The sequence below is a fragment of the Squalius cephalus genome, assembly GCF_949319135.1.
Source record: "Squalius cephalus genome assembly, chromosome: 10".
Lineage (NCBI taxonomy): Eukaryota > Metazoa > Chordata > Actinopteri > Cypriniformes > Leuciscidae > Squalius > Squalius cephalus.
The window spans coordinates 20,440,382-20,454,503 of record NC_137131.1 but is presented as its reverse complement, the minus strand read 5'-3'; positions in this window follow the sequence as shown (position 1 = coordinate 20,454,503).

The window sequence follows — 14,122 nt, the reverse complement described above, 5'->3', positions numbered from 1 at the left end:
GCAGAAACAGAAACAGATGGACAAGCAGACACAAGACAGGACTCATGACATTTACTGCTCCACTCCAACACTGATTTCTGCTGCCAGTCTGTCTTGGGATTGTGTTCAATGAGCCAGGGGTGTCCTAAAACAATGGGTGCGAGGGGGGAGTCCAGAATGTAGAAGGAAGTGGTTTCAGTGTGGTTGCCAGATACGATGAGTGTGATGGGTCCAGTGGTGAATGAAATGGTGGGAAGAGCTTGGCCGTTGAAAGCGTGAACTGCGATGGTACGGGTGAGGGGTAGAAGGGGAGCCTGAATCTTGAGTGCAAATGTGTAGTCCATGAAGTTACCCTCTGCCCTGGAGTCCAGTAGTGCTCGACAGTCGTGAGTGTGGGCTGACCATCTTAGTCTTACCGAGAGGAGCGTAGATGTTGATGAGGTCTTCTCAGCGGAGATCCCACCCGACAATAGCCTCAGATTTACTGCCGGGCTTGCTCCTTTTACCGGGCAGTTATAAGCAAAATGTCCTGCCGAGCCACAGTAAAGGCAAAGGCCCTGGGATCTCCGCCTTTCCTTCTCCTCCCGGGAAAGCCGAGCTCGCCCGACCTGCATGGGCTCGTGATCGTAGACAGGGCTGACCGCGTCCCCGCCGCTGGCTCGCAAAGTCTCAGCCGCTCCATAAACACGAGCGGGTAGCATCCGACGTTCGACTCGGGAGAGTCGGGAATCCACACGAAGTGCCAGTTCGATCAACTCACTGAGTGTAGTGGGTAAGTCCATAGCATAAATCTCTCTCTGGACGCGGTCAGCCAGCCCATGCAGGAACATATCCCACTGCGCCTCCTCGTTCCACTGACACTCTGCCGCCAAAGTCCGGAACTCCGCTCTGCAATAGTTTGGCTCACCGTTGTATGGCTCGGGAACAGGTAGGCGGGGCTCTGACTGGGAGACGCTCTCTGGTGGTACGGGGGGAGCGGGCGGTGTGGGTGGAGCAGTGGGAACTCGCAGATGTTGTAATTGCTGGGTGAGCTCGGACACCTGCGCCACAAGAGCTTGAATAGCCCGACCCGACTTGTTCATGTTCCTCTCCTGGGTATCCATCCGTGAAATGCTGGACTTGATGAATTCCTCCAGAGGAGAAGAGGGACCGCTTGCTGCTTCCATCAGTTGGTCAGATCTTTCTGTCATAATACTCAAGCGGAAGCAAGGATGCAAGTAAACTCTTTATTAGTTGGTCAAAAGACACAATCACAGTACAGAATCTCGGGTGGGCTGGTGGCGCAGGGACAAGATGGTCAGCGTGCTGGTGAAGAGTAGTGACGGTGGATCCAGTGCAGGTGAACATCCAGACGAGATGAAAAGCACGAAGACACTGAACAGGAACTCGAACTAGGAACAGGACTGCAGACGGGCACACGAAGAACACACACTGAGGACACCAAACAACGATCTGACAAAGAGAGGAGAGTGCGATGAGAACTTATAGGTGAGTGAATTGGCAGCAGCTGGTGCGGGGAATGTGGATCAGCTGGCGCGCTGATCAGCTGGAACGAGCGGTAACGCCCACTCACACACACCCACACACACAGAACAACAAATACACGAGACACGAAGAAAACAGTGAATTCATGAACCGTGACAGATCCACTTAAATATTGGAAAAATTACTACAAAAGATACAGATATTCTTACGGTAAAAGAGGCTGATTTCCTCAGAAAATATTATGCGGGTGAAATTACTACCAATGATGAAGATAAAGAAAGATAAAGAAGTTGTGGGTTTCACCTAATTTAGAAGAGTATGGTGGATTTTTTCTGGAATCAGAAAAATATATGGACATGACATTGAAGAAGTGAGTGGCAATAACACACATATAAGTATGACATATAAGTCATGTGTTAAATTTTTTAATAAAAAAGGACTAAATGGTCATCCACGTCACCAACGAGCGCTTGGGTTGAATTCGTTTACAAAAAAGATGACTGCCGCTGGAGAATTGAGATTTCACGAGTTCACACTTACAAATAAGTCAGATAGAATAAATGCATATTTGGCGTGCTGTCCGAGGAGAGGGCTCCAGGCTCGGTATTCGGCCCGAACCTAAAGTGCTCCCCCGTATTCCAGGCTGTGGAAGAACAAGCCGCGAGTGAGTGGAGGGATGCTGAAAACTGTAAAGGAATGTTAGGTGAGTTGATAGAGTGAATACATATATGCTTCCTCTCATGCTGATAGGGTAGACGGTAATTGTTTGATTACAAGTTGATTGGATTGATTATTTGAACGTGCTCCTCCCAAACTTTGTCTATAAAACATCATAGCTTTGTCCCAATGTGAAGGCTGCATCCTTCGAAGGCCGCGGACTTCAAATGATGCACCATATAGCCTTCGTAGGATTTCCTAATTGCGCAACCAGGTGTTCCCGATTACCGCTCCAGGCGCCAAGCAACGGTGCAAGAGTATGCTACTATCCTGATAATTCATTTGATATAATTGAGTAAACAGCTATGGAGCCAGAATTGGCTATTGCCATTTTTATGTTTTATATTTTACTGGAGAACATGGTAAGGATGTTTCAAGACATGTACTTTCGGCTTAGCCGAAGATTCAAATGTTCATTTATGATGCCTTGATGTGATTTTGTAGGCTAGTGTATTCTTTTTATTATGCACATAAATGGAACATGGTAAATATATTTACACAGGTTTTCAACCCTATTTGACTATAAAACCCAGTTGAATATAAAAAGTCCAGTGCGAATGTTACTCCCGCTCGTCATCGGCAGCTGTCAGTCACTGTTGCTAGGCGACAAGAACAATCGTCCGTAGGCTAGACCAGTCCGAGCGCTTCAGATGCGCCCTTTGAAATGGGACGGAGCTGTAGTTAGCAACAATTTGTTAATATTGTGACAATAGACCTACATTTTGTTACTTTAATTTTCAAAATAACCACTGGTGGTATGTAAGGAACTACATAATTCGTTAATACTTGAAGTAATTTTCCCACACAGGACAGCAACACTACACAATTATGTTATTTTACAATATGATGCATTGTTTTACATTAAACTACACAAAAGTATATAGTTTAAATGTATCAACCTTGAAAATATTCAGAAGTAAAATGCAACATATACAGTAATATAAATGCAAAACCATCATAAAAACCCTGACAAGGTTTTTTCCCTGCAAAATTGTTTTACTTTTACTCTTGATACCTTAAGTACATTAGAGTATGCAAGATAATTTTGCTCAAACTAAGGTTTGAAATATATGACTAGTAGTTTTTCCCCAATGCGGTATTAGTGGTTATTAAAAGTACTTTAGTGTAATAAAGTATCTCAATATTTATTCCATGAGTCAGCCCTGCAAACCTGTTGGTAGACAACTTAGTGGATAGTGAAAATATGCAGTCAAACACTCTGGAGACCATCCCAGATGATGTCCCACCAGCAGGAGGCCTTACCAGGGTCTCTATTGTGGAGCCCATCCCGGTCCAGCAGCACACCAGAGAGGAGCGTCCCACTCAGCTGAATAAAAGTCTACATAATTTTTTCTTATTTTAAGCACTGTAAATTTAAATGTTTATGTTGATTTTGAGATGTTTAACATATGTTGTAAATAGTTGGGGTAAAAAAGGTATAGAAGAATTTGTTTCATGTAGAAATTATGACTGTCATTACAAAAATAAACAATGTCCAGAGCAATTGTTACAGAAGAGGCTCCCGTAGCGCCTCCTCTTCACCACCGGAGGGATCCGTCCCCGGAAAATTAATCATTATCAACTCCAGTTCCCATAAGCCTCTTACCTGGGACTGATTGCGCACACACCTGCATCTCATCCACACACACCAGCATCTCATTCTCACACATACATATAAACCACTTCCACGCACCACACCAGTGCGAAGTCTTGATTTGCCCTGGCTGTCATTACCGAGTGTTTATACTTGTGGATTGTTTATTACCTTGACCTTGACCTTGACCTTGGACTGTGTACCCCGTTTCTGATCGTTCTCTGCCTACCTCGACTTGGATTGTTCTCTGGACCTTGTTTCTCGCCGCCTGCCTCGACCATTGCCTGTTATCTGGTTTGTCTCTGCCGTTTCTCCATTGTCCTGTTTGCTGGTGTTGACTCCTGCCTGTTTGACTTCATTAATAAAAGCTGCAAATGGATCCTCTTGAGTCTGATGCATCATTACAGAAGACTTCGCCGATTAGCGATCCAGCGGCCGTCATGCAACTGTCAACCGAATTATCAGCACAGGCATCACAGTTGGCTTTGCATCACCATCAATTGAGTCGTCTCACTACACTCACGGAAGAGCTGGTACAGGCACTTCAAAGTCTCCGTGCCTCAACGCCAAACATCCCCGCTGAACCATCACAAAATGTCATCCCGGCCCCTGTGAGTTCTCCGCATAATCCCCAACTCGCTCTCCCCGAGAAATTCGATGGCACGCCCACAAAGAGTAAAGGTATCCTGCTGCAATGCACACTCTACATGGACCAACAACCATCTCTTTACTCAACTGATTCTGGACGCATTGCCTTTGTCTGTTCTCTACTCACGAGGAGAGCGTTGGAGTGGGCAACAGCGGTCTGGAGACTGGAGGGATGGTCATTTCCCACCTACGCCTTCCTTCAACAATTTAGCAATGTTTTCGCACATCCCACTGAAGGAAGTGATGCTGGCGAGCAACTGCTGAGTCTTTTACAAGGCAAGAGAACCGCGGCTGAGTACGCCCTTACTTTTCGCACTCTCGCTGCTCAAACTGACTGGGTTGAGAGCACCCTGAAAACCATGTTCAGAAAGGGCTTAACCACCGAACTACAGTCCGAACTAGCCTGTCGAGATGAAGGGAGGAGCTTTAACGAATATATTGACTTGGCCATTTCAGTGGATAATCTCATCCGTTCCCGGCGCTCTACTTGCGCAGCGCCTCATCAGTTTCTGACCACAACCCATGCACCTGAACCCATGCAGCTGGGGTTTACTCACCTCACGCCGGAGGAACACGAACGCCGCATGCAGAATAATTTGTGTCTTTACTGTGGTCAATCAGGCCACCAGAAGATTGCTTGCCCCGTTTGTCCGTCATCTAACTCCCAGCCGGTGAGTACTATCTCCACAACTAACACCCCATACACCAAGGCAAGGCAAGGCAAGGCAAGGCAAGGCAAGTTTATTTATATAGCACATTTCATACACAATAGCAATTCAAAGTGCTTTACATAAAAGAAATTAAAATAATAAAAAGAAATAAGACTAATTAAAACAGTTAAAAAAAAAAAAAAAAAAAATACAGTACAGTACAAACAGTCGGACGAACATTGGCACAGTGCTCATTCAGTAAATGCATAGCTAAACAGATGTGTTTTGAGTCTAGATTTGAATGTGACTACTGTAGGAGCACGTCTGATCTCCTCTGGAAGCTGGTTCCAGCTGCGGCTGGCATAATAGCTAAAAGCAGATTCACCATGCTTTGAGTGAACCCTTGGTATTTCTAGCTGATATGATCCTAGTGATCTGAGTGATCTGTTGGGTTTATATTCAGTGAGCATATCTGCAATGTATTGAGGTCCTAGGCCATTGAATGATTTATATACCAGTAATAATACTTTAAAATCAATCCTAAATTTAACTGGGAGCCAGTGTAAAGACCTGAGGACTGGTGTGATATGTTCATATTTTCTAGTTCTGCTCAGAATCCTGGCGGCAGCGTTCTGTATGAGCTGCAACTGTCTTATGGTCTTTTTGGGAAGGCCAGTGAGGAGTCCATTACAATAATCCACCCTGCTGGTGATGAAAGCATGCACAAGTTTCTCTAAGTCTTGTCTGGAAACAAAGCATCTAATTCTTGCAATATTTTTCAGATGATAGTATGCTGATTTAGTTATTGCTTTGACATGACTACTGAAACTAAGGTCTGACTCTAGTGTCACACCAAGATTCCTGACTTGATTTTTAGTTGTTTGACACCTAGAGTGAAGGTATGCATTCACCTTGAGAACTTCATCTTTGTTTCCAAATGCAATGACTTCAGTTTTGTCTATGTTTAACTGAAGAAAGTTTTGACACATCCAACTTTTGACTTCATCAATGCATTGGCACAGGGAGTCAATGGGGCTGTAATCGTTAGGCGATAGGGCTAAGTAGAGCTGTGTGTCGTCTGCATAGCTGTGGTAAGCAATTTGGTTCTTTCTCATTATTTGGCTCATTGGGAGCATATACAGGTTGAACAGGAGTGGCGCAAGAATTGAGCCTTGAGGGACTCCGCATGTCATGGATGTCCACTCAGACTTATGGTCTCCTATACTCACATAATAACCTCTCCCATCTAAGTATGACCTGAACCATTTTAGGACTATCCCAGAAAGCCCCACCCAGTTTTCCAGCCTGTCAATAAGTATGTTATGATCGACAGTGTCAAATGCAGCACTGAGGTCGAGTAGCACCAGCACTGATAGTTTGCCTGAATCAGTATTTAAGCGAATATCGTTTATTATCTTTATGAGCGCTGTCTCTGTGCTGTGGTGCGGTCGGAAACCAGATTGAAAATTGTCAAAGGATCCATTCGAGCTTAAGAATTTGTTCAGCTGATTGAAGACAACTTTTTCAATGATCTTGCCTATGAAAGGAAGATTTGAGATCGGCCTATAGTTGCTTAATATGGTCTTATCCAGATTGCTCTTTTTCAGGAGGGGCCTGACAACTGCAGTTTTTAGGGAGTTTGGAAAACTCCCAGAGAGAAGTGAGGCATTTACCACTTCTAGAAGATCTGCTTCTAAACTGTTTAACACACTTTTGAAAAATGATGTGGGAAGTGTGTCAAGAGCACAGGTTGATGTTTTAAGGTGTCGTACGGTTTCTTCCAAAATTTTGCCATCAATTTCTTTGAAGTCAGACATAGTAACTACTTTCTCAGGTGGTTTGATCTGTCTGACCCCAGGGCAACTCAAGGATGTGCTGATCACCTTTCTGATATTATTGATTTTCTCAGAGAAGAAAGAAGCAAACTCACTGCACTTGTTCTCTGAAAGCATTTCACTGGGAATCTGGCTTGGGGGGTTTGTCAGTCTCTCTACAGTAGCAAAAAGAGTGCGTGTGTTGTTTAAATTACTGTTTATAATATTTGAGAAGAAAGTCTGTCTAGCTTTGCCTAGTTCCATATTGAAAGCATGAAGGCTGTCTTTGTAGATGTTATAATGGACTACAAGTTTTGTCTTCCGCCACATGCGCTCTGCTTTTCTGCATTGTCTTTTCATATTTTGCACTGCTGTTGAGTTTCTCCAAGGTGCTTTTTGTCTGCCACTCTTCTTCCTGACTTTAACAGGAGCAATATCATCAATTACACCTTTAACTTTTGAGTTAAAAGAATCAAGGAGAAAATCAACAGAGTCTGCAGATATGCTTGGTGTTAAGGATATAGCCTTCATAAATAGTACACTAGTGTTCTCATTTAAGCATCTCTTCTTGACAGACACAGATCTAGCTTCAGTGGCAGGAGAGATCAATATATCAAAGAAAATACAGAAATGATCAGACAGTGCTACATCCTTAATAACAATCGATGAAATGTTAAGACCCTTACTGATAAGTAAATCTAGAGTGTGTCCACGATTGTGTGTGGGTCCATGTACATGCTGAGTCAGATCAAAAGTTTTTAAAACAGTTTTGATTTCTTTAGCCATGTTGTTCTCTGCACTATCTATGTGGATGTTAAAATCTCCAGCAATGGCAAAACAGTCAAACTCTGAGGTAATTGCTGATAACAGTTCTGTAAAGTCCTCAGCAAAGGCTAGAGAGAATTTTGGAGGCCTGTAAATAATGATAAGTAAAATGCGTGGAGCACCTTTTAACACAATACCCAGATATTCGAAAGAAGGGTAATTCCCAAATGATATTTGCTTACATTGATAGATATCTTTAAAAAGAGCAGCTAGACCCCCACCTCTCTTAACAGCTCTGCAGACACTCATAAAAGTAAAGTTAGGAGGGGCTGCTTCATTGAGGATTGTTGCACTAAAGCTGTCTTCTAGCCAGGTTTCATTTAGAAGCATAAAATCCAGGTTGTTTGTGGTTATTAAGTCGTTGACTAGAAGTGATTTATTTTTAAGTGAACGAATGTTTAAAAGTGCTAACTTAACAGTCTTACTTTTTGTCCCCACATCAATCTTACTTTGACGTGTAATAGGCACCAGATTAGTTAGGTTTGCTGCACGGCTATTGAAGGCCTTAGATTTTCTATCTTGTAATAAAACAGCAATAGAGAAAGATACCGGCACACTGGGTTCCCGCTTGTTCTGTAAACATTTGAGAAAGTTACTGTTATCAGAGCGGGGACCCAAAACACATCACTGAGAGCTGGTATCAGTTGTTTTTGGTTCACCTCGAGCAGATGTAGGTGGGTGTGGGCCCTGGCGTTGTGGCAGAGGCCGAAGAGCTCTCACAGGAGGGGGAGGGCGAGCTGGGCCTGCAGGCTTTGGTGCGGGTGGTAATGGTGCCTGCCGTTTTTTGGTTGGTATCTGGGGGCTTGCAGCAAAAGAGTGGGATAGTTTGGTTCCAGCATACACCAGTTCTTCCATTTTCTGTGAGAAACACAGAAGTGGCGATGCTGGAGAGAGGGATAGCGTGTCTGGTGAAAGGGGCTGTTGCTCTGGTGTTATAGGAGGTTGTGATATGCTGTCCTGGCTTCCCTGGCTGTTTTCCAGGAAGTCGTCCTTGGGTGCTGAATCTTCAAGCAGTTCTGATATGTCTCTCTGTGGGCAGGGCTCAGCTGAGATTGTGTCCGTGAGCAGAGGTTGTTGTGGCGGAGTGGTGTTATCATTGTCCTTGTGTGATATGTCAACCGCATGTCCATTTTGCTGCTGAAGTGAAGTCCTGTGGTCATTCATACTGTGTCCAGGTGTGTGTGTGCCGTTCAGATTGAGTGGATTGGCACACACTGCAGAAGGATGATTGAGGGAGAAGTAGAAATTGTCCTTTAACACTCTTGAACCAAGTTTGTTTGGGTGATGGCCATCCCGATGAAACAGTTGTCTCTGACTCCAGAAAAGATTGAAATTGTCAATGAAATTTACTCCTTTTATATTGCAGGTTTTTTGCAGCCATGTATTTAGCCCAAGCAACCGTGAAAACCTGTTTGTTCCTCTTGCTGGGAGAGGTCCACTGATGAATGTTTGAACTTTCAGTCTTTCAAGTGTTTCAAAAAGTTCATTGAAATCCTTCTTAAGGAGTTCTGACTGCTCTTTATGAATATCATTCTTCCCCACATGAATGATGAGTCGATTTGCAGTCTTATGTTTCATCAGAATGTTCTGAAGTTCCCTGTTTATATCAGAAGTTGTTGCTTGTGGAAGGCAGCACATAGTTGTATCCCTGCTGCTAATGTTTCTGATTATCGAGTCCCCCACTATCAGAGTCCTGGGTTCGGCAGCGTTCTGAGCTGAGTGCCGCTGTCTGCTTGATCTTGAGCGCCAGTTAGCATCAGTGTTAGCTACTGGCCCATTCAGTCTGTGTTCGATCACATTCATCACATTTGGGGATTCCTCATTTACATTCATTAGTACTTCAAATCTGTTGAACACCAGCTTCACACTCCCTGTTCACCTACGTATCCAGGACAAGGTCATTGTTACTACTGCTCTGATTGATTCAGGAGCAGCGGGGAACTTCATATCTGAGAAGTTTGCTTCAGACTGCCAACTGAAACTATCTCCCTGTCATTTCCTGACCTTGATTATCTGGTTCAGGTGTGTTTAATTGGGGTTGGAGCTAAACTCTGCAGCCCTCCAGAAGCAGGATTGGACATCCCTGGGCTAGATGGTCGACCCCTCGGAGAGGGCAGAATTCAACGCATCACAGAAACAGTTAAAATGCACATTGGTTCTCTACACTCCGAAGCCATCCAATTTTACGTCATTCATGTTCCACACCACTCGATTATCCTTGGACTTCCCTGGCTACGCACCCATAACCCCCACATCTCCTGGCGAGAGGGTCAGATCATCCAATGGGATACCACCTGTCACGATCACTGCCTGTCCAAAGTTTCTCGTATTTCAGATCTGTTCCAGATACCCCCGCACCAGAGATCTCCACACTAAAGAAATCCACTTCAGTTCCTGATTGCACTAATGTACCCCCTGACTATGCAGATCTCTGCTTGGCATTCAGCAAAGAAAGAGCTTCTCAACTTCCTGAACATCGCCCGACTGACTGGTCCAATAGACCTAATCCCCGGTACCATGCCACCCAAGGGAAGGATTTTTCCATTGTCTCAACCTGAGTCTGAAGCCATGAAACATTACATCGAGGAAGAACTGGCCAAGGGGTTCATCAGACCCTCAACATCACCAGCCTCAGCCAGCTTCTTTGTAAAGAAAAAGGATGGAGGGTTACACCCCTGCATTGATTATCGGGGACTTAACAACAATACCATCAAGTTCCGGTATCCGTCACCCCTTGTTCCCGCCGCACTAGAACAGCTCCGCCAGGCCAAATACTACACTAAGCTGGATCTCCGCAATGCCTACAATCTGATCCGCATCCGCAAGGGTGATGAATGGAAAACGACATTTTCCACCACTAGTGGGCATTACGAACACTGGGTTTATGAACGATATTTTTCGGGACATGCTGGATAGGTGGGTGATTGTGTACATTGACGACATCCTGATCTACTCCACCTCTTTGGAGGAACACATTCACCACATCAGACTGGTCCTAAAACGCCTCCTCCAATACCAACTCTTCGCCAAAGCTGAGAAATGTGAGTTCCATCGTACCAGCACCTCCTTCTTAGGATATATTATCAGCCGGGAGGGGGTAGCCATGGATGAGGGGAAGGTCAAGGCAGTTCTGGAGTGGCCACTCCCACAAACAGTGAAGGAACTACAACGCTTCTTAGGATTTGCAAATTTCTACCGCCGGTTCGTTAGAGGGTTCAGCACGGTTGCTGCTCCATTAACCACCATGACGAAGCGTCAAACGTCTGAACTGGTCCACAGAATCTCGTCAAGCCTTCAATAAACTAAAAATTCTCTTCACATCAGCTCCCATCCTGCGACATCCAGATCCCGAACGGCAATTCATTGTGGAAGTCGATGCCTCCAACACAGGAGTAGGGGCTATCCTATCCCAACGTCAGGGTGATCCAGCAAAGTTTTAACCAATGCGCCATTTTCTCTCAAAAGTTGACCCCCGCTGAACGTAATTCCGACGTGGGAAATCGAGAACTGCTAGCCATGAAGCTGGCTCTCGAGGAGTGGCGACACTGGCTGGAGGGAGCAACACAACCCTTTATCATACTCACTGACCACAAGAACCTCGAATATCTTCAGTCAGCCAAATGCCTAAACCCACGCCAAGCTAGATGGGCTCTCTTCTTCACCAGATTCCAATTCACTTTAACTTACCGACCAGGTACCAAGAACACCAAAGCCGACGCTCTCTCCCATCAGGCTGAAGAAACCCTCGCAACCCAGACCCCTGAAACTATCATTCCCAGAACCCTGTTGGTGGCTCCCGTGCAATGGGACATAATCACTGAGATCGAGCACGCCAACCAACAAGTGACACCTCCCTCTGACTGCCCTGCTAACCTCTTGTTCGTTCCGGAACCTCTGCGCCCTCGACTCCTCGAACAAGTGCACTCAACGCCGAGTTCAGGTCATCCCGGCATCACCGCCACCACTCATCTACTTCGTAATCGCTTCTGGTGGCCTACTTTACCCACTGACGCCACTAAACATGTCCAGAACTGTGCCAATTGCAACACCACCAAATCTCCCAGACAACTACCCGCCGGTCTCCTGACTCCATTACCTACACCCCTTCGGCCCTGGTCTCACATTGCCATTGACTTCATCACTGACCTACCCAATTCCCAAGGACACACTACCATACTCACCATAGTTGACCGATTCTCCAAGGCCTGTCGCTTAATCCCTTTACCTAAGCTTCCCACATCCCTCGAAACAGCGGAACTCCTCTGCAACCATGTATTCCGGTTATACGGTCTACCCGACGACATAGTGTCCGACCGAGGCCCTCAGTTCACCTCCAGAGTGTGGATTTCATTCTTCAAGCATCTCAACGTTAATATCAGCCTCACCTCCGGTTATCATCCCCAATCCAAAGGCCAGACGGAACGTCTGAACCAGGACGTCATTCGCTTTCTCCGTTCCTACTGCCAACAACAACAGACAGAGTGGAGTCGATATCTGTTCTGGGCCAAGTATGCAAACCCGCTACAGGAATCACCCCTTTCAAATGTATCTTGGGCTTCCAACCTCCTCTTTTCCCGTGGTCGGGTGAACCCACAGAGCTTCCCTCTGTCACAGAGTGGCTACAAAAGAGTGAGGAGGTTTGGGACCAAGCCCACACTCATCTCCTTCATGCTGTCCGACGACAAGAGCGACAAGCCAACCGCCACCGCCGCCCTGCTCCTGAGTACCACCCTGGTCAATGGGTTTGGTTATCCACCAAAGACCTCAGACTCCGACTTCCATGCCGCAAACTCAGTCCCAGGTATGTTGGTCCATTCCAAATTGCTAGAAAAATCACTCCTGTATCTTTTGGATTAGACCTACCTGCTAATTACCATATCACTCCCACTTTTCATGTTCTCTGCCTACCTCGACTTGGATTGTTCTCTGGACCTTGCTTCTCGCTGCCTGCCTTGACCATTGCCTGTTATCTGGTTTGTCTCTGCCGTTTCTCCATTGTCCTGTTTGCTGGTGTTGACTCCTGCCTGTTTGACTTCATTAATAAAAGCTGCAAATGGATCCTCTTGAGTCTGATGCATCATTACAGCAATGGATTCTCTTTTATTTACACATTTAAAGTTGCATAAAAATAAATAAATGTACAGAATTTTTTTTTCCTTTTAAAAAATATAAGTGAAAAAAAGTTAAACAAGAATATATATATATATATATATATATATATATATATATATATATATATATATATATATATATATATATTTCTCAATCATTCTTTCAAGGAGAGAAAACAGCCTGTCCATCCTCTCCCTACTCTCCTGTGCTCTCCTCGCCTCTGCAGTCCCATGTCTTCTCTAATCAAGTCCAAAAACTCGTCCTCACTGTCTCGCCTTCTTCGTGGTGCTGGTGCTGGTGCGGGTGCCGCCCCTGGCTCCTCCTCTTCTTGGTCACACACTGCTGAACTCGGCCCTTGTCTGTCCTCAGGGATTGAGGCAATGACGACAGGGGGGTTGGTGCAATGCCTCTGTCCCAACACCTCATCCATGAGGACAAACCAGGGCCAAGTTTCAGCAGTGGGTTCCCACTCACACCCTCACATGTCCCAGGACATGTGCAATCCTAAGGCAGAGCAAATTAACCATGGCTTGTTAACAACAACAACAGCACAATACGTTTCAGCAAAGATGTGATCTCAACTTTCTTACTTTGTATTTTTAAAATCATATTCATATTCAGAAATCATATTTATGAATACTCAAATTTGGTTAAAACCTGTAGACATAGCTTGCATGACAACACTACAAAAACACATAAAAGTGAAACCCCATTGCCTTATCTACTGCTTTTCTTATTGTTGTGGGCTTTATAGCGTGCGCTGAGTCCCGTTTCCTCTCTTTGAACCAGTGATTGACAGCTGGAAACTCCGAGGGTTCTCCGGACCAGGGGAAGAGAGGAGGTTGGTAGCTGAGGATACATTGGAACAGAGTAAGCCCAGTGGTGAATTGGCGCAGGGAATTCTGGGCATACTCCGCCCAGGGGAGGTAGCTATTTTGGTGCTGGTGGCAGTATGACTGCAGGTATCTCCCAATCTCCTGGATCTTGCGCTCAGTCTGGCTGTTGCTTTGCGGATGGTAACCGGATGAAAGATTCACTGAGACGCCGAGGAGTTTGAAACTGGCAGAGGTACCAACTGCCCCTCGGGTAGCTTCCTTGGTGTGTTGGTGATGGCACAGACTGAGCACCCACTGACGTATCGGGAGATATCCTGGGCCATGTTGGGCCACCAGTAGAGATCCTGTAGGAGTGAGAGGGTTCGCTGGCTGCCTGGGTGTCCAGAGCCTGGAGAGGTGTGTGCTGAATCCATGGGGGACAGACGTCATGCAGATGGTACATACAACCGTCCCTCAGGACCT